Raw genomic sequence first — 22,528 nt, 5'->3', positions numbered from 1 at the left:
GAGGAGATCCGGACACGAGGAGATCTACTTCAGGCCCAGGAGCAGTTTTATGGAGCAGTAAGAGGCAGTCATCTTTTGCTTTGTCGATGACAGAGGCAGAGTACCGGGCTGCTTGTGAGGTGGTGAGGTTGCAGAGGTTGCATTGCAGGCTTGGGCTTCCACTGGAGGAACCCATGGTCATCCAGAGGCACTTTGTTCGTGAATAGATCGTTGGTGATGACATCTTGCTAGAGTTTTGTTCGACGGAGGACAGTACGGTGGACCTCTTCACGAAGTCGCTATCTCAGGATTTGCTCAGGTGGCACCCCAACTCCCTGTGGTTGGTTTCACAACCAGGAGCTGAGAGGGGGTGTTAGAAGTCATCTCTTGTCTTTCTGTAGACACCAGGGTCTTTGTTGTGGGTGTGCCCGCCCTTGTAGGTGTTTTCTCATTTTTCCTCACTCCCCGTATTTTTCCCCACATTTTTCCCTATTTTTTTGTGGCTTGGGTTGCATTCTTGAGCTGGTAGGAGGCTCTAGCTTCTGGCCGACTGTACCTGCATGTACCCGACCATAGATGTGTGCTGGTCGTCTCAGGACAGCTGGCTGACTGGGACATGTGGCTGGTCATGGAGATGCTGAGCCTGTCGGCTGCCCTACAGCAAGCCAACTGCTATAGGGGGGCCATATAAAATGGCCCCCAGTCCCTTGCCACATGTTGTATCATTCCGGGATTCTTCTTGTGTATATAGAGCAGAGTTACACGCCTCTACCTCTCTCTCTCTTGTGCTGTTATTTTTTGCATTGCGTTTTGCTCTCGTGTTCCCAGATCTGGTCATTATCTCCGCTGCGTATTCTGACAGGCAAGTGCGACCATTCGGTTGTGACTCAGTTTAGTCACCAGCTTGTTGCCCACTTTCCTCTTTCAAAGATCACAGAAACCCAAGACAAAGTCCATCTGGCGGCTCCACACCACTCACGGGTGATGCAGTCAGTTGGTGGCAAAATTGGTCCCGTTTGCATACAAATCCTTACAGTGGCTTATCGGACTATGATTGGGACACTTTTGTATCAGATTTGAAGACCGGGTTTGGTACATGACAAATCTAGAAGATGAGTTCTACAAACTCACCCAGAAGAGCTCCCTTGTGCTCACTTACTCCAACAAGGTGATCACTTCAGCTCAACAGTTGGGAAAATCTAAGGAGGAGAAGCTCAAGCCGTTCATTCGGGGATTGGATCCAAACATTCGGTTCCTCGTTCGAAATTTTGAACCTCAGACATATGATAGGGCTTTGACTCTTGCGCAGAATCATGAGATGATGCTCAATGGTTGCAAGCCCAGAACCGCTCTAGTCATCCCCAAACTTCAGCAGCAGACGCAAACCACCCAGCAGAACCAGGCGTCTAATAAGCAATCAGGTAAGGGGGCTCCCAACCGCAACAACAACAACAACAAGGATCAAAAGAAGAAGGGCCATAATAGCTCTGGGAAGGAGCGACAAGATGGACCCGAGAAGACCCCTGAAGAAAAGATCAAGGAGGGCCTTACGGGAGGATTCCTGCAGTCAAATGAGACGGAACGATACTTCAAGGAGAACCGTCGTTTTTTCTGCCACCGCATAGGACATGCCAAAAAGGATTTTGCACCAAATGGCAGGCGGAAAAGAGCAAACAACCAGCCTCTACTGTTGCTACCGCCACAGCTGCACCACCCCCTCCACCCCCTGCCTCAACCACCAATGCTGTTCAGCTTTTACCCGCTTTGAATGTGGTACCGGTAGTGGTATTCGATGATAAGGAGGAGGGCGGAGTTGAGGAGCGTGAGAAAGGTCTTATTAGAGCTTATGGCACAGCGAAGGGGCAACAGTTTGTTGTTCTCTTCGACATGGGCAGTTCAGAAGATGCCATCTCTCCGCAGTTGGCGATCAAGATGCAATGTGCCTTTGTGCCATATTATTTGGATGTGGACGGGTTCACTCCTTGCCTACGTATTCATATTTCTCAGAAAGCGCAACAGTTTGCCTTCACAGTTCAGAAGGCCCAGTTTCAGAGGGACTTCATTGTCTAGCCCCTTCTCGAGTGCGACATGATCCTTGGGATTCAGTGGTTCCGCCAGTATGCGCCCATTCCTGATTGGAGGGAGGACACCTTCACAATGGTCGAAGGTTTGTCTGAGCCTATTATGATTCCCAGGGATTGGAGTATTCAAGGTATTCCACTTATTTCCCATCTTCAAACCAGTAGAGCTATCAGAAAGGGAGTTGAGTGTGTGATGATCTATGTCCGCCAACGACAGATTGCGACATCCACTGCAACTCCATTAGAAGCCCAGATGACCGGCCAGTTTCAGGACATCATGTTGAGGGATGATCTTTCACCAAGACCCCCACCCTCTTGTCCTGAAGACCATCGTATCAAATTGGTACCTGGAGCTGAGCCACCCAGTAAGTTTTCGTATCGTCTTTCCAAGGCGTTGGAAGCTGAGTTGGAGACGCAACTAGCACAGTTGCTGAGGTTTGGTTTCATCAGGCCTTCTTCCTCTCCATTTGCTGCACCTATCTTGTTTGTGCAAAAGAAAGATAAGACCGCACGACTTTGTGTGGATTACTGAGCCTTGAACAAGTTGACAATCAAGAATAAGTTCCCAATGCCAAGGATAGAGTACATCCTTGAAAGACTCAACGGTGCTCAATACTTTACCAAGATCGACCTCAAAAGTGGCTATCATCAAGTCAGGATTTTCGAGGCCGATATTCCAAAGACCGCCTTCTGAACAAGACGAGGGCATTATGAGTTTGTGGTCATGCCTTATGGTTTGACCAATGCACCAGCGACATTCAACAAGATCACGTCACGAGTCTTCGTTGTACTCATCGGTATATGTCTGTTCATTTTTTTGGATGACATTCTTATCTTTTCTGCCACTGCAGAGCAGTGTGTGAAGGATGTGTAGAAGGTCTTGGAGCTTTTGCGAAACAACAAACTCTACATAAATGCAAAGAAGAGCATATTTGGAGTTCAAGAAGTCCAGTTACTGGGATATGTGATCGGTTCTAATGGCATTCGTCTTGATCCTGAAAAGATAAAGGCAATCCTCGATTGGGACGTTCCAAAGACAGCCCAAGAGATACGTTCATTTGTGGGTTTGTGCCAAGCGTATAGCTCGCATATGGATCGGTGTTCTAACTGTTAGAAGTCATGTCCTGTCTTAATCAGACACCAGGGCTTCTGTTGTGGGTGTGCCCGCCCTGTATAGGTGTTTTACCATTTTTCCTCACTCCTCGTATTTTTTCCCCATTTTTCCCCATTTTTCCATGGTGTGGATGGATGCCACATGTTGGCAGGAGCCCATGGTGCTGGCCGACTGCACCTCATGTGCTCCTGGTGGCTGGCCGACTGCCTATGTTGCAGTCGTGGAGTTTTTTATGCTGGCCGACCTGTTTTTGAACAGTCGTGGAGATATTCTGTTGGCCGACTGCTTTATGCAGTCGTGGAGAGCCCTCAAGCGCTGGCCGACTGCATCCATGGGGCATATAAATAGGCCCCATGCTCCTCACCATTTGATCATTTAGTTTTGTACGGGATCTTGTGTATAGAGAAGAGTTTACATGCCTATCTCTCAGTGTTTCTTGTGCTGTCTATTTTCTGCACTCTACTTGCTCTTGTGGACCCAAGTTTGGTTATCATTTCCGCTGCGTATTTTGACATGGTATCAGAGCCCTAGGCTCTTGATAGATCTTGGGAGTTTTCTGAGCAAGAGGGGGATAGTTAAGTTGCTGATTGGTGGACTGTTTTGGACTGCTCGGGAAGAGAAATTTCAAGAGTAACGCGGGCTAAGGTGCTGGACAGCCACTTGCAGGTTTAGAGTTTTTTTTTCCCACCCATCCACCCTTTTTCAGTTTAACGCCCGCGATGGCAGATTTGTTAGAGATGGCTGAGAAGCACGTGAAGATCCCGACTCTCCCCACGTTCCCTGTGGACCGTCAGTTGGACAGGGACAATTACGGCATCTGGAAGGTTATGATGGAGTCTGTGCTGGAGTCATATGACCTTGTTGATTTCATCGTCATCGGGGTTCCACGGCCGGAAGTAGAGGAAAGGGAGTTACTGTCGATGAAGAAGGACCGAGAGGCACAGGCACACATGTGGGATCGTGTCAACGCTAGGGTCCGGTCATTTATTTTCCTCAACTGCACACCACAAGTAATCAATCACATAAAGCACATGACGCTGGCCAGAGGCATATGGCAGCACTTGGCTTCTCTTTATAACAGGGTATCACTCATGAAAAGGATCTCCTTGGAAGTGCAGATGCGGGTTATGAACCCTGCAAAGTCCTCGACGATGCGGGAACACATTAACAAGCTGCAGGCCCTTCAGCAGGAAGTCCTTTAGGCTGGGAAGGAGATATCATCTGAAGACATGGCCATCACTTTGCTGTCCCACTTGCCTGCTCAGTATTTTGCTTTCTACTCCTCGTTGATTACGAGTGGCAGGCTTAGCACCATTACCTGGGAGGAGCTTGTGCCAATGGTCTTGGACCAGGAGGAACGTTTCTTGAACCCTTCTCACAGCGGCGGTTCGGAGGCCTTAACTGGCCAATGGTCGAAAGGCTGGAATAACAACAAGGGCAAAGGGAAGGCTTCACCGGAGAAGTCTTCTGAGAAGAAGCATGACTCAGAACGAGAGAAGCTGAAGGCCGAAAGATCCTGCAATGATTGTGGCGAGAAAGACCACTATTGGAGGAAGTGTCCTAAGCGGACTGGGAAGAGTGCTGATTCCTCAGCCTTAGCTGCAAAGACTCCTGCATTTGTGCACTTAAAGATGATGGACTCCGACGCTTCATCGTCTTTAAGCGAGGAGGCAGTTGGCTTCACCGCGAAGGATACCCGGGAATGGATTCTTGACAGTGGTGCTTCCAGGCATATGACTCCGTCCCTTGACTTCTTTTTGGATCTGAAACGGCAGTCAGGTCGCATCTTTATTGGCGACAACTCCACTATTCCGATACATAGTGAGGGCCGAATGGAGATAATTCCCGACGGCAAGGGGGGCAAGCATGCTTCCCGTGTTCTTTATGTCCTTGCTCTGGGTTTTCATCTTCTGTCAGTGCATGAAGCATGCAAGACTGGCTTTCGGGTGGAATTTGAGGAGCATTCAGTTGCTCTACGGGACCGGGAGACTGGCCAGGTTGTTTGGGAAGGCGGTGTGGAGAATGGTATCTACAAGCTCTTTGCACTCTCCTCGTTGACAGGTTCTCAGGTCGGAGATTTGTGGCACTTTCGTTTCGGCCACTTAAATGTGGATGCATTGCGGCGAGCTTTCCGAGACCAGATGGTGGCTGGCTTGCCAGATGTTGGCAGTAGGCAAGGGCGTTGCAGTTCTTGCATACGTGGTAAGCAGCACAGGGAATCCTTTCCGAAGCAGGCTTCCAGGCGGGCTTCGAAACCATTGGAGTTGATTCACACTGACTTGTATGGACCTCAGCGGACACCATCTTTGGGAGGATCTCTCGACTTTATGCTGCTTGTTGATGACTGTACCAGATTCACGTGGGTCTACTTTCTTTCACAGAAGGACCAAGCTTTTGCACGGTTCAAAGATTGGCACGTGGTGGTGGAGAAAGAGTCTGGATTTCAGGTAAAGACTCTCAGGGCTGACAAAGGAGGTGAATTCTCCTCGACTGTATTTCTCAGATTTTGTGCAGATCATGGCATCAAAAGGGAACTGGCCAATACAGGACCGCATTCAAAGAATGGAGTTGTAGAACGCAAGAACAGGACTGTGGTGGAGATGGCGAGGACCATGCTAGAGCATCGTGATCTTCCTCGTCCACTTTGGGGAGAGGCTGCGGCAACAGCGGTCCATACCCTCAACCAATCTCCGACGACTTCAGTACCTCATACTTGATGTCTCGCACTTCCGTGTCTTTGGGAGTGATGCGTATGTACATATTCCGAAGAAGCAAAGGGGGAAGCTTGACTCCAAGTCCTGCAAGCTTGTATTTGTGGGGTATAATTCTCTTTCCAAGGGATACAGATTGTATGATCCAGACAGGAACGAGATTGTTGTCAGCCGGGATGTGGTCTTTGACGAGCATGTTCCAGTATCCATTGTCGAGGAGCCACCACTTCTTGGAGATCCAGAGGAGTTTGATGATGATTCCCAGACCATTATTCCAGATTGTATGATCCAGACAGGAACGAGATTGTTGTCAGCCGGGGGATGTGGTCTTTGACGAGCATGTTCCAGTATCCACTGTCGAGGAGTCACCACTTCTTGGAGATCCAGAGGAGTCTGATGATGATTCCCAGACCATTATTCCAGTTGATCAACCTCAGTCAGTACAGGAGGTTGAGCCCGCGAGCTGGAGTAGAGTCCCCGCGACCACAGGAGGCTCCACGATTGTTCGAGTACCTAGGTGTTTGTTGGACACCCTTTGGGAGTCAGGTGTCACGGAGTTACCCTCCGAGTGGACCACAGAGGACGGCCCTCGAATATCACACAGAGTCCGAGATAAAAGCAATACAACAGAGCTTCTTCAGGTAAACTATGCTCTGATGTCTCGTATTATGCGGGACAAGGAGCCCACTTCCGTCAAGGAAGCCCTCTCACAGGATACTTGGAGGAAAGCCATGGAGGTGGAACTTGATGCCATCGAGAAGAACAACACATGGGAGTTGGTACCGAGGTTGTCGAAACGGTCAGTCATTGGTGTCAAATGGGTCTTTAAGACCAAATATGCGTCTGATGGGACAAACACAAAGCCAGACTTGTGGCTAAAGGTTATGCTCAGCGGCCAGGCGTCGACTACGAGGATACCTTTGCACCGACAGCACGGATGTCCACGATTCGGATCGTTCTTGCCCTTGCTTCTTCCCAGAGGTGGCTCGTGTATCAAATGGATGTAAAATCTGCGTTCCTTAATGGTGACCTGCAGGAGGAGGTGTATGTTGAGCAGCCTCCAGGCTTTATTGTTCCAGGATCAGAAGGGATGGTTTACAGGTTACGTAAGGCCTTGTATGGTTTTAAGCAAGCTCCCAGGGCTTGGAATCAGAAGATTGATTCCTTCTTTATTCGGACTGGACTTCAGAGATGGTTGCAGATCCTAACCTGTATCTCTTTCGGGAACGCGGCATGGTCACGATTATCATCCTTTATGTGGATGATCTCATTCTCACCGGCGGTCATGCGGAGCACATTGGTGTGACGAAGGTTGCCTTGTCAAAGGAGTTTGAGATGACCGACTTAGGCTTACTCCACTTCTTTTTGGGATTGGAGATCTGGCAGACCCAGAGGGGGTTTTTCGTCTCTCAGCAGCGGTATGGTCATGAGTTGCTTGAGGCCTTTGGGATGGAGAACTGCAAGCCTATTACTTCACCGATGGACCCGAACACAAAGTTAACCGTTACAGATCCTTGTGAGCCAGTTGATGCCTCGCAGTACCGGAAGTTGGTTGGTTCATTGATCTGGTTGCTGAACACCAGATTGGACTTGAGCTTCTCCGTGGGGCTGTTGAGCTCTTTTATGCAGACGCCATTGAAGACTCATTGGGACGCAGGATTGCGGATCTTGCGGTATCTGCAGAGTACGAAGGATCTGGGACTCTTTTACACAGGAGGGAATGGAGTCAAGCTCCAAGGTTGGAGTGACTCAGATTGGGGAGGAGATCCAGACACGAGGAGATCTACTTCAGGCTCAGGAGCAGTTTCTTGGAGCAGCAAGAGGCAGCCAACTATTGCCCTCTCTTTGACGGAGGCAGAGTACCGGGCTGCTTGTGGTGCTGCTTGCGAGGTTGTGTGGCTGCGGAGGCTGCCAGGCGAGATTGGGTTTCCACAGAAGGAGCCCACAGTCGTCCAGTGCGATAACCAGAGTTGTATAGCTATTGCTCGGAACCCGGTCTTCCATGCCCGGACCAAGCACATAGAGATACAGTATCACTTTGTACGTGAGAAGATCTTGGCTGGTGACATCTTGCTACTTTATTGTTCGACGGAGGACAATGCGGCGAACCTCTTCACGAAGTCTCTACCTCAGGCTACGCTCAGGCGGTGTCAGAATACGCAGCGGAGATGATGACCAAATCTGGGAACACGAGAGCAAAAACGCAGGCAGAAAAACAGCACAAGAGAGAGAGAGGTGTAGGCGTGTAACTCTGCTCTATATACACAAGAAGATCCCGAGAAATGATACAAATGAGGTATGGGGGCTGGGGTCCTATATATACCTCCCATAGAGGGCAGTCGGCCAACAGAAGGAATGCCCACGACTGATGAAAAGACCCACGACTGCATAAATGCAGTCGGCCAGCAAACAGGTGCCCACGACTGATCAAATCCAGTCGGCCAGCAGCCCAGTAGCCCACGACTGATCAACATGGAGTCGGCCAGCACTGGGGTGCTCTTGGCATCACCTGGCAGCCCTCCCAAGCCTCAGAAAAATGGAAAAAAATAGGGGAAAAATACGGAGAGTGGGGGAAAATGGAAAAACACCTCATAAGGGCGGGCACACCCACAACAAAGGCCCTGGTGTATAAAACTGGACAGGAGATGACTTCTAACACCCCCTCTCAGCTCCTGGCTGTGAAACCAACCACTGGGAGCTGGGGTGCCGCCTGAGCAAATCCTGAGAGCGACTTCGTGAAGAGGTCCACCGTACTGTCCTCCGTCGAACAGAACTCAGCAAGATGTCATCAGCAACGATCTGTTCATGAACAAAGTGCCTCTGGATGACCATGGGTTCCTCCAGTGGAAGCCCAAACCTGCAATGTAACCTCCTCCTGCTGCTCCGTAAAATTGCTCCTGGGCCTGAAGTAGATCCCCTCGTGTCCGGATCTCCTCCCCAAACTGAGTCACTCCATCCGCGGAGTCGGACTCCATGCAACAATCCCCCTCCTGTGTACAAGAGTCCATGATCCTTCGCATGCTGCAGAAACCACAGGAAACGCAATCCTGCCTCACAAAGAGACATCTGCAACCATGAGCTCAACCGCCTCATCAGGAAGCTCCCGTCCAATCCGGTGTCCATCAACCAGATCAATGAACCATACAGCTTCTGAGTCACAGAGACATCACACTGCTCACAAGGATCAACACCTGTTACGGTGCACAAGCAAGTCCTAGAAACCTGATGAAACCTGTCAACCACCCCCTCTGAATCCGGAACCACAAAGCCTGGAGAAACCACCTCCTTCTGCAAGTAAGCACCTGTCACCTGCCTGGCTTTCCGAAAGGTCCCCGTGGAAAGAACATCCTCAACTACTGGAAGTTCTACGTCCCGAACACGACGAGACATTAGAGAATAAGTGACCTGTTCAGCTTCCTCTGACTTACGAACACAAGAACTACCAACCTCAGTACTGGAAAGTTCCTGCCAACTGCTGCCATCTACTGGCAAGCTATCCACCACCTGGTCTCGGAAAGCCCGCTCTTGCAGCGTATCCACACTTGAGTAGCCATTACCAGACTGCCACTCATCACAATCTTGAGGACCTGGGAGAGAGAGTGCTGAAAGCCTGTAGACTCCATTCTCCACTCCGCCTTCCCAAACCACTTGGCCTGTTGCTTTGTCCCGGAGAGCAACAAAATGCTCATCAAACTCCACCCGTACGCCAGTCTTGCAAACCTGATGCACTGACAACAGATGAAAACCAAGTGCCGGAACATACAACACCTGGGAGGAATGCTTCCCCCCTCTGCCATCGGGAACTATCTCCATCCTGTCCTCACTGTGAACTGGGATAGTGGACGTATCCCCAGTAAGAATATGACCAGAAAGCTTGCAGAGATCCTGTAAACCGGAACGGGAAGGAGTCATGTGCCTGGAAGCACCACTATCGAGAATCCACTCCCGAGTATCCGTTGCGGAGAGTCCTCCAATCTCCTCCCTGCCTGAAGAAAATGAAGCATCGGTGTCCATCACCTCCAGGTGCACAAAAGCCGGAGTCTTCATGATTGCTGAGGAGTCTTCACCCTTCTCGGTCTTCCGCTTGGGACACTGCCTCTAGTAGTGGCCTTTCTCGCCACAATCATTACAGGTCCTCTCTGCCTTCAGTTTCTCGCGGTCAGCGTCGGACTTCTTCTCAGAAGACTTCTCCGATGAAGCCTTCCCTTTGCCCGAGTTACAGCCTTTCGACCGTTGGCGAGTAAAGGCCTCCGAACCTCCACCCTGAGGAGGGTTCGTGAATCGTTCCTCCTGGTCCAGGACCATGGGCACAAGCTCCTCCCACGTGATGGTGCTGAGCCTGCCACTGGTAATCAACGACGAGTAAAATGCTGAGTACGAAGAGGGCAAATGTGACAGCAACGTTATGGCCATGTCCTCTGACGATATCTCCTTCCCAGCCTGAAGAACTTCCTGCTGAAGAGCCTGCAGCTTGTTAATATGCTCCCGCATCGTCGACGACTTTGCAGGGCTCATAACCCGCATCTGTACTTCCAAGGAAATCCTCTTCATGGGCGATACCCTGTTGTAAAGTGAGGCCAAATGCTGCCATATACCTCTGGCCAGCGTCATGTGCTTTACATGATTAATTACCTGTGGTGTGCAATTGAGGAAAATAAACGAACGGACCCTGGCGTTGACGCGATCCCACATCTGCGTCTGGGCCTCCCGGTCCTTTCGGGTTGACGGTAACTCCCCTTCCTCTACTTCCAGCCGTGGAACACCAACAACGACGAAATCGGCGAGATCGTAGGACTCCAGAACGGATTCCATCATCACCTTCCATATGCCGTAGTTGCTCCCGTCCAACTGACGGTCCACCGAGAACGTGGGGAGTGTCGGGATCTTCACATGTCTCTCGGCCATCTCAAACAGATCTGCCATAGCGGGGATGTACTCTGAAAAGGGTGGGTGGGTGGGAACAAAGAAGAACTAAAACCTGCAAGTGGCTGTCCAGCAAATCAGCCCGCCTTCCTCTTGCTTCTCCTCTTCCCGATCAGCCCAAAACAGTCCACCAATCAGCCACAAAACAGTCCCCCTCTTGCTCACACAAATCCCAAGACCTATCTAGAGCCTAGGCTCTGATACCATGTCAGAATACGCAGCGGAGATGATGACCAAATGTGGGAACACAAGAGCAAAAACGCAGGCAGAAAAACAGCACAAGAGAGAGAGAGGTGTAGGCGTGTAACTCTGCTCTATATACACAAGAAGATCCCGAGAAATGATACAAATGAGGTATGGGGGCTGGGGTCCTATATATACCTCCCATAGAGGGCAGTCGGCCAGCAGAAAGAATGCCCACGACTGATGAAAAGACCCACGACTGCATAAATGCAGTCGGCCAGCAAACAAGTGTCCACGACTAATCAAATCCAGTCGGCCAGCAGCCCTGTAGCCCACGACTGATCAACATGGAGTCGGCCAGCACTGGGGTGCTCCTGGCATCACCTGGCAGCCCTCCCAAGCCTCAGAAAAATGGGAAAAAATAGGGGAAAAATACGGAGAGTGGGGAAAAATGGAAAAACACCTCATAAGGGCGGGCACACCCACAACAAAGGCCCTGGTGTATAAAACTGGACAGGAGATGACTTCTAACAGGCGGCACTCCAGCTCCCTTGGGTTGATTGCACAGCCAGGAGCTGAGAGGGGGTGTTAGAAGTCATCTCCTGTCTTAATTTTCAGTTTTGTACGGGATCTTGTGTATAGAGAAGAGTTTACACGCCTATCTCTCAGTGTTTCTTGTGCTGTCTATTTTCTGCACTCTACTTGCTCTTGTGGCCCCAAGTTTGGTTATCATTTCCGCTGCGTATTTTGACACTAACCTCGCTATGCCATTGATAGATTTGCTCAAGGGTGTGAAGACCAGAAGACAGAAAGTTTCCGTCTCACAGGAAGGCTTTAGAGGCTTTCTTTGCTTTGCAAAAGGTAGCATCCGAAGCACCCGTTCTTAAGCTCGCATCATGGGATGACCCTTTTGAGGTAATCACCGATGCTAGTAATCTTGCCATAGGAGTAGTTTAGCAACAGGAAGGCAGACCAGTGGCATATTACAGCAAGAAGTCAATTGAGGCAGAAAAAAATTATTCTGTATATGACAAAGAGTTGCTAGGGGTTATCATAGCCTTGAAGTAGTGGAAATCTTTTCTTTATGGAAGGGAATTTACTGTGAAGACAGATCACTAGGCCTTGAAGTGGTTGCAAGCTATGCCAAGTGCCCAGTGGAGCGATAGACAACACCGGTGGAGTCAGTTGTTTCAACAGTTTGGAAGAATGATTGAGTATGTACCGGGTAAGAACAACCCCGTCGTAGACGCTCTTGAGTCGCATAGGTAGTATTCAGGTAGTCCAGGAGTCCATTGTGTTAGAGATACAGGAAAAAGATTTAGACAGTATGAAGACACATAGAATGTTGATTGTCCAGAATTTGGAACTCCTTACAGTATGGCCCTTTATTCAAAACTAGGTCATTACACCATTCAAGACGGTTGGCTCTTTTACAAGGGTCGACTATGTGTTCTCAAGGAGAAACCGGCACTCCTCCATGATGCCTATGATTCATTGGTTGGCGGTCATCGCAGGATCAACAATACTTTGGAGAAGTTAGAAAGATCGTTTTATTGGCCGAAGATGCGCAGGGATGTGTACAACTCTGTTTCTCAGTGTCCTATATGTTAAAAAGTGAAAGTACCTTGTACCAAACAGGTAGGGTTGCTTCAGCCATTGCCTGTCCCTGAGGGTCCGTTTCACGACATTTCGATGGATTTTGTTGGACCAACCGAGATAATTTTTCCCTCTTTACCTGTGCTAGTATACACCCATCTTGGGGTATACTTATCAGCTTTGTACATCACACATTCATTATCTATCTATCATCTCATTGTGTGCTACCTTGAGTTTCTCCACTCTGTGTGTGTGCGCGCGCTTGCGCGGATTCGTACAACCTTGTTTCCAACATAGTCTAAGACCCAATCCCTAAAGGAATGAATCAAATGTTCTTTGGCTGAGCCTTTTTATAGGCCATGGGACACCCTCATAAGCTCGCCGACTACTGTCAGCCACCAACGAAAAAAACATCAAATATTATTAATGTTGCCGACCAGCCGTGTGATACTCCCAGTACCCTACCGACCATGTTCTGATCCAAACACAATCCTTTCTGGTGTCCTCCAGTGCCCTACTCAAGCTCCGAACGATCTCTTTTTTTGATACCCTTTAGGGATTAGCCCTAGGATTAGCATGTCCATGTGCATGCACATGATAGCAAGGATTTCACAAGTATTCTTGTCTTTTGCCACCAAGGTGTTACGTGCACACTCTTGTGAGTGTGACGTGGACATGCTTGAAGCTTCTGCCCATTGGCCACCTCAAGGATCGAGTACGTGGCCAGATTCATGCGTTTGTAAGGGTTATTGTGCCAAATCATTGTAATTTGTCCAAACGCCCAATGAGCAGCCCAATGTGGACTCAGTTATTGGGTTATCGTGTGACCGCGCTTAGTGTGACATTATTATTAGGGTTGGTAGAGTTGGTAGCCAACTCACCAACATCAGACAATATAAATAGGAGTCTAGGCTTTATCCATTTTCATTCATTGATCAGTCAGTCATCATTGAGTCATTGAGAGCTCAAGAGCAATATTGTATATACTTCATGTTAGTAATAGGCGACAGGTTCATAGCTTTGAGGTAGTCTGCCAATAATTGTGGATACTTGAGGAAGAATTCTTCATCTAACCAAACGGCTTCATGGGTCCCTCGATCTTTGAACTTGGTATAAAATTGGCAAAGACGTCGTCCAGAACCATGCTTCCAGCGATGTAGAAGGATTTGCTTAGGCTCTATCACTTTTGCTTCATCAACCATTTCTGGTTGCTGCTCTTCTGGAACATTCTGCAATGAAGGTCCAATATAAGGCTTTAACCAAGAGATGTGGAAGACATTGTGCATCGTCCAATTGTCTGGCAATCTGAGTTGCATGGTGACGTTGCTTATCTTCTTGATGATGGGAAAAGGACCAAAACTTCTAAATGACAACTTTAGACAGTGCTTGCCCGCTTGCTTGAGTCTTTGCTTCATGATCCTTAAATAAACCCATTCATCTTCTTTGAAATTGACGTCTCTGTGTGACTTGTTTGCTTGTCTGGTGTAAGGCTGTAAGCCTCCTTTGGTAAGACGCTCTTTGATGGACTCAATGAAGGCTGAAAAAGTTTTTGTCGTCTTGTTGGTTTCCAAGAAAGGAGAGATCATCCTCATGAGAAGAGAAGAAAATCTTCAACCAAAGGCAGCCTCGTACGGAGTTCTGCCAACACTGGATGAGTGAATGTCATTGAGAATCGCCTATACTAACGAGAGATGAAGCTCCCACTTCGACTGCTATTCATGGCAGTACGCTTTAAGCACATCGAAAGCCAACTAATTATAAATCTCGGTTTGGCCATCAGTCTGGGGATGGAATGCATTGGACAATTGCAATTTGGTACCAAAGTTGTCGAATAGAGCTCGCAAGAAGTGAGATGTAAACTTTGGGTCCCAATCTGAAGTAATGGTCTGTGGAAAACCACAAACTGGGTACCAATGTTGGAGAAAGAGCCCGGCTATATCTTCTACTGTGGCCGTCTGTTTGCATGGTATAAGCATACAAAATTTGCTAACCTGTCAACTATCGTCATACACTGAGTATTCCAAGATCCAGTAGATGTGTGAAGGGGTCCTAGTGTGTTCACATACATCACTATCGAATATGGCTACAAATCATCCTTGGAGTGATGATGTGAACAAGAGGTGAGTTGGCACTAGAAGTATAGAGATGTGTCGGGCTCTTTGGACTGTGATAGGGAGCCTAGACTAGTCTCCAAAGGGAATCAAGTTTAAAGCTTTGCGAAAAGCTTCAAACTTCTCTTGTGGGAGAGCCTTTGTGAACAAATTTGCCAAGTTGTCCTGTGTTAGCACATAAGCCAAGGTGATTTTCCTTGTAGAGCATCTCTCCCTAACATAATGACAGTGCACCTCAATGTGCTTTGTGCGAGCATGAAAAATTGGATTCCTTGTAAGTGTCATAGCGCTCTGATACCAAATGTTGGAAATAGGATTGCAAGAACGCACGCGTACGTACACACACACAGTGGAGAAGCTCAAGGGAGCACACAATGAGATGATAGATAGACAATGAATGTGTGCTGTACAAAGATGATAAGTATATCCCAAAATGGGTGTATACTATTACAGGGAAAAAACCTCATAAAGAGGGAAAAAGTGCCCCGACTAGTCCTAGTGTGTTCACACACATCACTACCAAATATGGCTACAGACTAGGACTTCACGGAGTCAAGATCACCTTTTTAGGCATGCCTAGGGTTGCCAAGAATCTGTACCTTTTTGTACATTATGAATATACTGAAAATAGAGCTCTCTCTCTTCCTCTCTCTTCTCTCCATCTCTTCTTTGCGTTTTGTATCTATGAAAGGTGTTTAGGGCTGAAAGAAGACACAGAGCTTCCATGAAAGGTGACAGAGAGCTTTCGCGCATGTGACATAGAGCTTCCGCGCATGTGTTTCTATGAAAGGTGTTTAGGGCTAAGCTTCCACGCATGTGACACAGAGCTTCCGCGCATGTGTCTTCTTTCAACCCTAAACAGGGATTAGCATGTCCATGTGCATGCACATGACATCCCCTTCTGCCAAACTTGATGAGATTCCAACTTTTGACCCTGGATGACTGTCATCATCCCTTTGTCTCCTCATGGACTCCCCGGCTTGTCATCCTTCCCTTCATGGCAACCTTTTCATTGAAAACCTTGCCTTGTCTCCAATTCCACTCCAAATTCGATGCAGATCTATGCATCTGTTCAACCTTGTTTTCTTTCCTTCTTGCCCTGTCCTTGAACACAAACATGAATCCTTCTTCTTGAAGACCAGTCCTGGACATCCGTGGCTCCACCCCTTGGGTGATCTTCATCCCTTGGAGTGCTCCATAAAAGCCTCTTGGGCAGCCCCAAGTGGCTACCGACTCTCATGAAATGCTCTCGTTGTGTTTGCCTGACACCAACCAGCTTCGGGGGGTCTTGACACATGCTGCGTTACTCCCTTGGATTGTGCACCTTCATCTAGGACACCATCAGTGCTTAGCATTGCTGAACCTGAAGCTCTGATACCAATGTCACATGCGTGGAAGCTTTGTGTCTTCTTTCAACCCTAAACACCTTTCATAGGAACACATAGATGCAAAACACAAAAAAGAGATGGAGAGGAGAGAGAGAGAGCTGTATTTTCAGTATATTCATAATGTACAAAAAGATACAGATTCTTGGCAGCCCTAGCCATGCCTAAAAAGGTGATCTTGACTCCATGAAGTTCTAGTCTAAGACCCAATCCATAAAGGACTGAATGAATGAAAGGTTCTTTGGCTGAGCCTTTTTATAGGCCATGGGACACCCTCATAAGCAATCGGCCAAGACAAAAACATCAAATATTATTAATGGTGCCGAACAGCCGTGTCATACTCCCAGTACCTTGCTGACCAGGTCTTGATGCAAACAGGATGTTTTCTGGTGTCCTCGAGTGCCCTACTCAAGCCCCAAATGAAATGTTATTCTATTGCCCCTTAGGGATTAGCCCTAGGATTAGCATGTCCATGTGCATGCACATGACACTTGCTCTGGGAGTCTATAAGTTGATAGTCTTACTTGCAAAATCCTTAGGATGCAAATAGTCGGCTGTGGCACAAAAGGTTCGGCCACTTGAGCTACTCTATGCTTGTGAAGGCTCGTTTTGACTCTTTGGTTCAAGGGTTGCTCAAAGTAGGAATGATAAGAGTCAATGTGCCAAGATTGCATGATGGGCAAGCAATCGAGGGAAGTTTTTCCAAAGGAAGCCACCTACTAAGCCAAGAAACCCTTGGAGTTGGTACATTCTAACATGTGTGGTCCGATGAGAACTAGGCTTTGTACAATACATAATTGAGCTTGTACAATGCTTTCATGCAGGAACTAGACCGGTTGTCCCTTTTACAGTGTCATCAACTAGGAAATGATGGTGGGCGTCGTTAAACTGGAAAGAAGAATACATGAATGAATGTCCTTTGAGGGAAATGATGAATGATACACCTACCGAGACGAAGGTCAACTTTGTGATTTCTTCCTCTAGTTTTCCTCTTTCTTCCCTTAGTTTTCTCTCTTTCTCCTTTAGTTTTCTTTTCTTTTTTCTCTGAACAAAATCCTAGGAAACATTGAACGGAAAAGATATCTAGAATCTACATCCTAATATAAGTCCCTTAGTGGGGCTATTTATTTTGTTTGTTCGTCGATGATTTCTCCAAAAAACTTGGGTGTATTTCTTTGAAAGGAAAAGTGAAGCTTTTAAATTGTTTAAAGAACGGACGGCTAGTCTGAACATGAAGTTAAAATCTTAAGGTTTGACAATGGTGGTGTCAGGTGAATACACCTCAACAAAGTTTGACAGATTTTGCAAGCAACAAAAAAATTGGTGGGAATCCAGTAATGGAAACATACATAAATGCTTTTCTTTTCCCCCTTGTTCTCATGGCCATTGCCTAGCCAAATAAGGGGTCTATGGGGTGTTTCCCATACACATCTTTGAGCTCCACTGGGCATGCCAACAAATGCTCCTATTCTCGGCACCTTTACAAGGTTGAAATTATGGAGACTTGAGAAAGATGATTGAACTCATGGTGCAAGCATGGATGCAAGCTAAGCTAAAATGAGATTAGTACTTAATCACATGCTTAATCAAATGGAGAGGATAATGACACAATGAGATAGGATAATAGTGGTGTACTCTTGCATTAGATCAATGCCGTTAAATAGGTTGGAGTATAATGGATTAAGAGCATGATTAATGCTTAAACAAAATCTTGAAGTGAGCACCTCCAAGATCACTAAAACTGCCTGAACCTCTTCCCACTTGTAATAGGCGCCTAGAATTTGCTGATACGGTTCCTCCTTTGACTATACGACAAATGAATGATGACTATAAGACCTTTGAACCATATGCCTATATCTCCAATTTCGGTGTATTATTTCAACACCCTCTCTCAACAAAATATCCATGGCTACTATGATGTCAATGCTAGCTCTAATTACCGTTTACAATGTTGGTTATGATGAACAACCAAGTGCTTGTAGGTCTTACTCATGGAGATTTACGATGCCAGTTATGGTGAAAGATGCTAGGCTTCTAGTTATGATTACAATTCACTTAGGATAGAGGGGTGACCACATGTGGGCAGGTTCTAGCTTGTCTAGAAAGCCTAATGGTCTTCAGTGTAGTTAGTCTTGGCTGAGGCACCTTCTTCTTTCTATTTTGATTCTTCTCCACTTAAGTTGTCTTTACTTGGTAGAAGAGCTTTTTGTGCTTTGTTTCTAGAGAAAGAATCCTTCTCTTCATGTCCTAGTTTCCCATAGAAATTGCATGACTTCTTTGGAAAATCCTTCTTTGATCCTTTGAAGGGTGCTTTGTTACGAAACCTTTTGTAGCCTTCTTTGTTGAAGAAAGCTTCTTTCGAGTTGCCTTACCTTTGCTTGACTTTGTTGTCTTCATCTAGAAGAGACGCTTTCGTGTCCATCAATTTTGGTGAAGGAAAATTTGTGAGTGTGGTAACAATGCTGCCAAACTTCTCTTGGGGTAGGCTATTTGAGAGCGCAACTATGATCACATCTTCTTCAATGGCCTTTTTGATCCCTGCAAGCTGGGTGAGAATACTTTTCAGATAGTTGAGATGAGTTGGAAGTGACTCTCCCGGGTTTAACTTAAGCTCAAAAAACTTGGGCACATGTATGATATTTTGGTGTATTATTTCAACATGAATCCGGTCACATACTCGACCTTTAAGCTAGCCAATGGGTAGAACTTGTCAGAATATGCAGCGGAAATGATAACCAAACTTGGGTAGACAAGAGCAAGTAGACTGCAGAAAATAATCAGCACAAGAAACACAGAGAGATAGATGTGTAAACTCTTCTCTTGTCACGTGCACACCAGTCAGGTGTACAGTGACATGGCATCATCATATGGCATCATTAGCATCATAGATATCATCAAGACATTATCAGATATTTTATAGGCATTTTTAGGCATTTATGAGGCAGCCGACTGGTTATATTGGTATTTTATGGGAGTTATGCACTGGCCGACTGCAGTCCACCTGGCCGACCAGCAGCATGCATCCTTATATATTCAGGCGCCTCATCCATTCAGCCACATAGGCTCATCAGAGTGAAGCGCATCCTCATCTGGAGCATCAGGCGTTTCAGCATATCAGCCTCAGCACCATAATCAGCAAGCACATCAGAGTGAAACGCATCCTCCTTTGGATCAGCAGCGTTTCAGCATATCATCCTCAGCATCAGCAGTAGCATTCAGTTAACGCATCTCCATCAGCATTAGATAAGTTAACGCATCTCCATCAGCATAGTCAGTTAACGCATCATCAGTTCAGCCATCATCATCAGCAAAACGCAGCCAGTTCAGCCCTACAGGTCTGCGTTTCATCATCCATTCAGCATACCGCATCTGTTCCCTAAGCTCCCTTCAGTGTTTCCTTCCCAGGAGACAAGGGAAAGAGTGGACAGCAGTTCAGCCCGCATTCTCAGCACATAGTCAGCATATTCAGCAGTACAGATCCATTTGGATCTCATTGTAACCGCATTCATTCATTTAATATAGCTGCATTGACACATACTTTAGTCCCATATCATCTGGATGTGGACGGGTTTACACCTGGTCTTCGCACCCATATTTCCCAGAAGGCACAGCAGTTTGCCTTTGAAGTTCAGAAGGCCTCATTTCAACGAGATTTCATCGTCTCCCCTCTGTTAGGGTGTGACATGATCTTAGGGATTCAGTGGTTCCGTCAGTATGAGCCTATTCCCAATTGGGGGCAGGACACTTTTACTATTTGTAAAGGTTTTCCTGAGCCTGTCATGATTCGGGGGGGATAGAAGCATTCTTGGCATTCCATTGATTTCGCATCTCCAGGCCCGACGAGCTATCCGCAAGGGAGCAGAAGGAGCACTCCTTTATGTTCGTGCTCAAGCAGCCCCTCCCTCATTAGTAGCATCCCTTACATCTTCAGTCCCTCAGTTAGCAGACCTCCTATCCAGACACCAGGACATTATGCTTAGGAACGATCTCCCTCCCATGTCACATTGGTATCAGAGCATTACAGGGTAACCAGCCTTAGAGCATGTTCAGTTCATCAATCATTCAGTCAGTCATCATTTTTATCGCTTCCGCACAGTTAAACCCAGTTCTGAAAATTTTGCAAGCCACCCTTAGGGATTTTCCCTTAGGTCTGCATTAGTAACCCATCCATCTGCATTCTTGCACAGCATATAGGGTTGCACATGGTTTGCATAGCAGTCATCGTAGCAGTCATCTTAGTAGTCAGTCCTGCATACATGTTGCCCATGAACTCTCAGGGAAGAATGACATCCACCATCAAAGGAGCACATAAGTTTGGACTTCAACTGGCAGCAGGGGGTTTCTCTTCCACAGAAGACGGAAGTTTGCTCCAACATCGCCTCAGGAGGTTCAGAGCTTCAGGTACGACGGAGATGGTAGGTGAAAGGTTTCCAGGAACAGGTCAGGGGTGACTCAGGTAGTTGCCATTCAGTTCCCACAGTATACAGCGTCTTGGCTCAAGGATTTCACTCCTGCAGACGGCCTCAGTCCCAGCAAAAGACAGAAGGGGGCAGTGGTTCGGAGGAGAAGGATCGCAGACGAGTCGAAGGTTGCCAGGTATCCACCCAGCAACAGTTTAGCAGCGGGGAATGTCACGTGCACACCAGTCAGGTGTACAGTGACATGGCATCATCATATGGCATCATTAGCATCATAGATATCATCAGGACATTATCAGATATTTTATAGGCATTTTTAGGCATTTATGAGGCAGCCGACTGGTTATATTGGTATTTTATGGGAGTTATGCACTGGCCGACTGCAGTCCACCTGGCCGACCAGCAGCATGCATCCTTATATATTCAGGCGCCTCATCCATTCAGCCACATAGGCTCATCAGAGTGAAGCGCATCCTCATCTGGAGCATCAGGCGTTTCAGCATATCAGCCTCAGCACCATAATCAGCAAGCACATCAGAGTGAAACGCATCCTCCTTTGGATCAGCAGCGTTTCAGCATATCATCCTCAGCATCAGCAGTAGCATTCAGTTAACGCATCTCCATCAGCATCAGATAAGTTAACGCATCTCCATCAGCATAGTCAGTTAACGCATCATCAGTTCAGCCATCATCATCAGCAAAACGCAGCCAGTTCAGCCCTACAGGTCTGCGTTTCATCATCCATTCAGCATACCGCATCTGTTCCCTAAGCTCCCTTCAGTGTTTCCTTCCCAGGAGACAAGGGAAAGAGTGGACAGCAGTTCAGCCCGCATTCTCAGCACATAGTCAGCATATTCAGCAGTACAGATCCATTTGGATCTCATTGTAACCGCATTCATTCATTTAATATAGCTGCATTGCATTGACACATACTTGTCTATCTGTTTGTCTCTTAAACATCATTAAGTGCAGTTAAGTGTAGACTAAGGTTGTGATTACTACGGTCACCATCCCTCACATGTCACATCTCTATACACAAAATCCCGGAAAAAAACTGAAATGAGAAAGTGGTGGGGGCTGAGGGGCTATATATACATCTCCTAGAGGGCAGTCGGCCAGCAACAAGAGTGCCCAATCCAGTCGGCCAGCAATGGGGTGCTCCTGGCATCATCTGGCAGCCCTCCCACCACTAGGAAAAATGGAAAAAAATAGGAAAAAAATACGGGGAGTGTGGAAAAATGATATACGGGCGGGCACACCCACAACAGAGGCCCTGGTGTATACAAATAGACAGGAGATGACTTCTAACACCCCCTCTCAGCTCCTGGCTATGAAACCAACCCAAGGGAGTTGGAGTGCCGCCTGAGCGTAGCCTGAGGTAGAGACTTCGTGAAGAGGTCCGCCGCATTGTCCTCTGTCGAACAATAAAGTAGCAAGATGTCACCCGCCGAGATCTTCTCACGTACAAAGTGATACTGTATCTCTATATGCTTGGTCCGGGCATGGAAAACCGGGTTCCGAGCAATAGCTATACAACTCTGGTTATCGCACTGGATGACTGTGGGCTCCCTTTGTGGAAACCCAATCTCGCCTAGGAGCCTCCGCAGCCATACAACCTCACAAGCAGCACCACAAGCAGCCCGATACTCTGCCTCTGTCGAAGAAAGGGCAATAGTTGGCTGCCTCTTGCTGCTCCAAGAAACTGCTCCTGAGCCGAGGGTAAAAGTGTATCCTGAAGTAGATCTCCTCGTGTCTGGATCTCCTCCCCAATCTGAGTCACTCCAACCTTGGAGCTTGACTCCATTCCCTCCTGTGTAAAAGAGTCCCAGATCCTTCGTACTCTGTAGATACCGCAAGATCCGCAATCCTGCGTCCCAATGAGTCTTCAATGGCGTCTGCATAAAAGAGCTCAACAGCCCCACGGAGAAGCTCAAGTCCAATCTGGTGTTCAGCAACCAGATCAATGAACCAACCAACTTCCGGTACTGCGAGGCATCAACTGGCTCACAAGGATCTGTAACGGTTAA

The 22,528-nt window shown here is 47.5% G+C and overlaps 1 protein-coding gene across 1 annotated transcript in view; it reads left to right on the top strand.

Moving 5' to 3' along the window:
* LOC147641430 (metal transporter Nramp6-like) overlaps nt 1-22,528 on the top strand; it is a 96,442-nt gene that overhangs the window by 22,025 nt on the left and 51,889 nt on the right. The window lies entirely within an intron of this gene.

Source organism: Cibotium barometz, chromosome 2 (genome assembly GCF_041138505.1).
Source record: "Cibotium barometz isolate CiBa-2024 chromosome 2, ASM4113850v1, whole genome shotgun sequence".
NCBI classification, from domain to species: Eukaryota; Viridiplantae; Streptophyta; class Polypodiopsida; order Cyatheales; family Cibotiaceae; genus Cibotium; species Cibotium barometz.
This window is presented reverse-complemented; position numbering and strand designations above follow the sequence as displayed.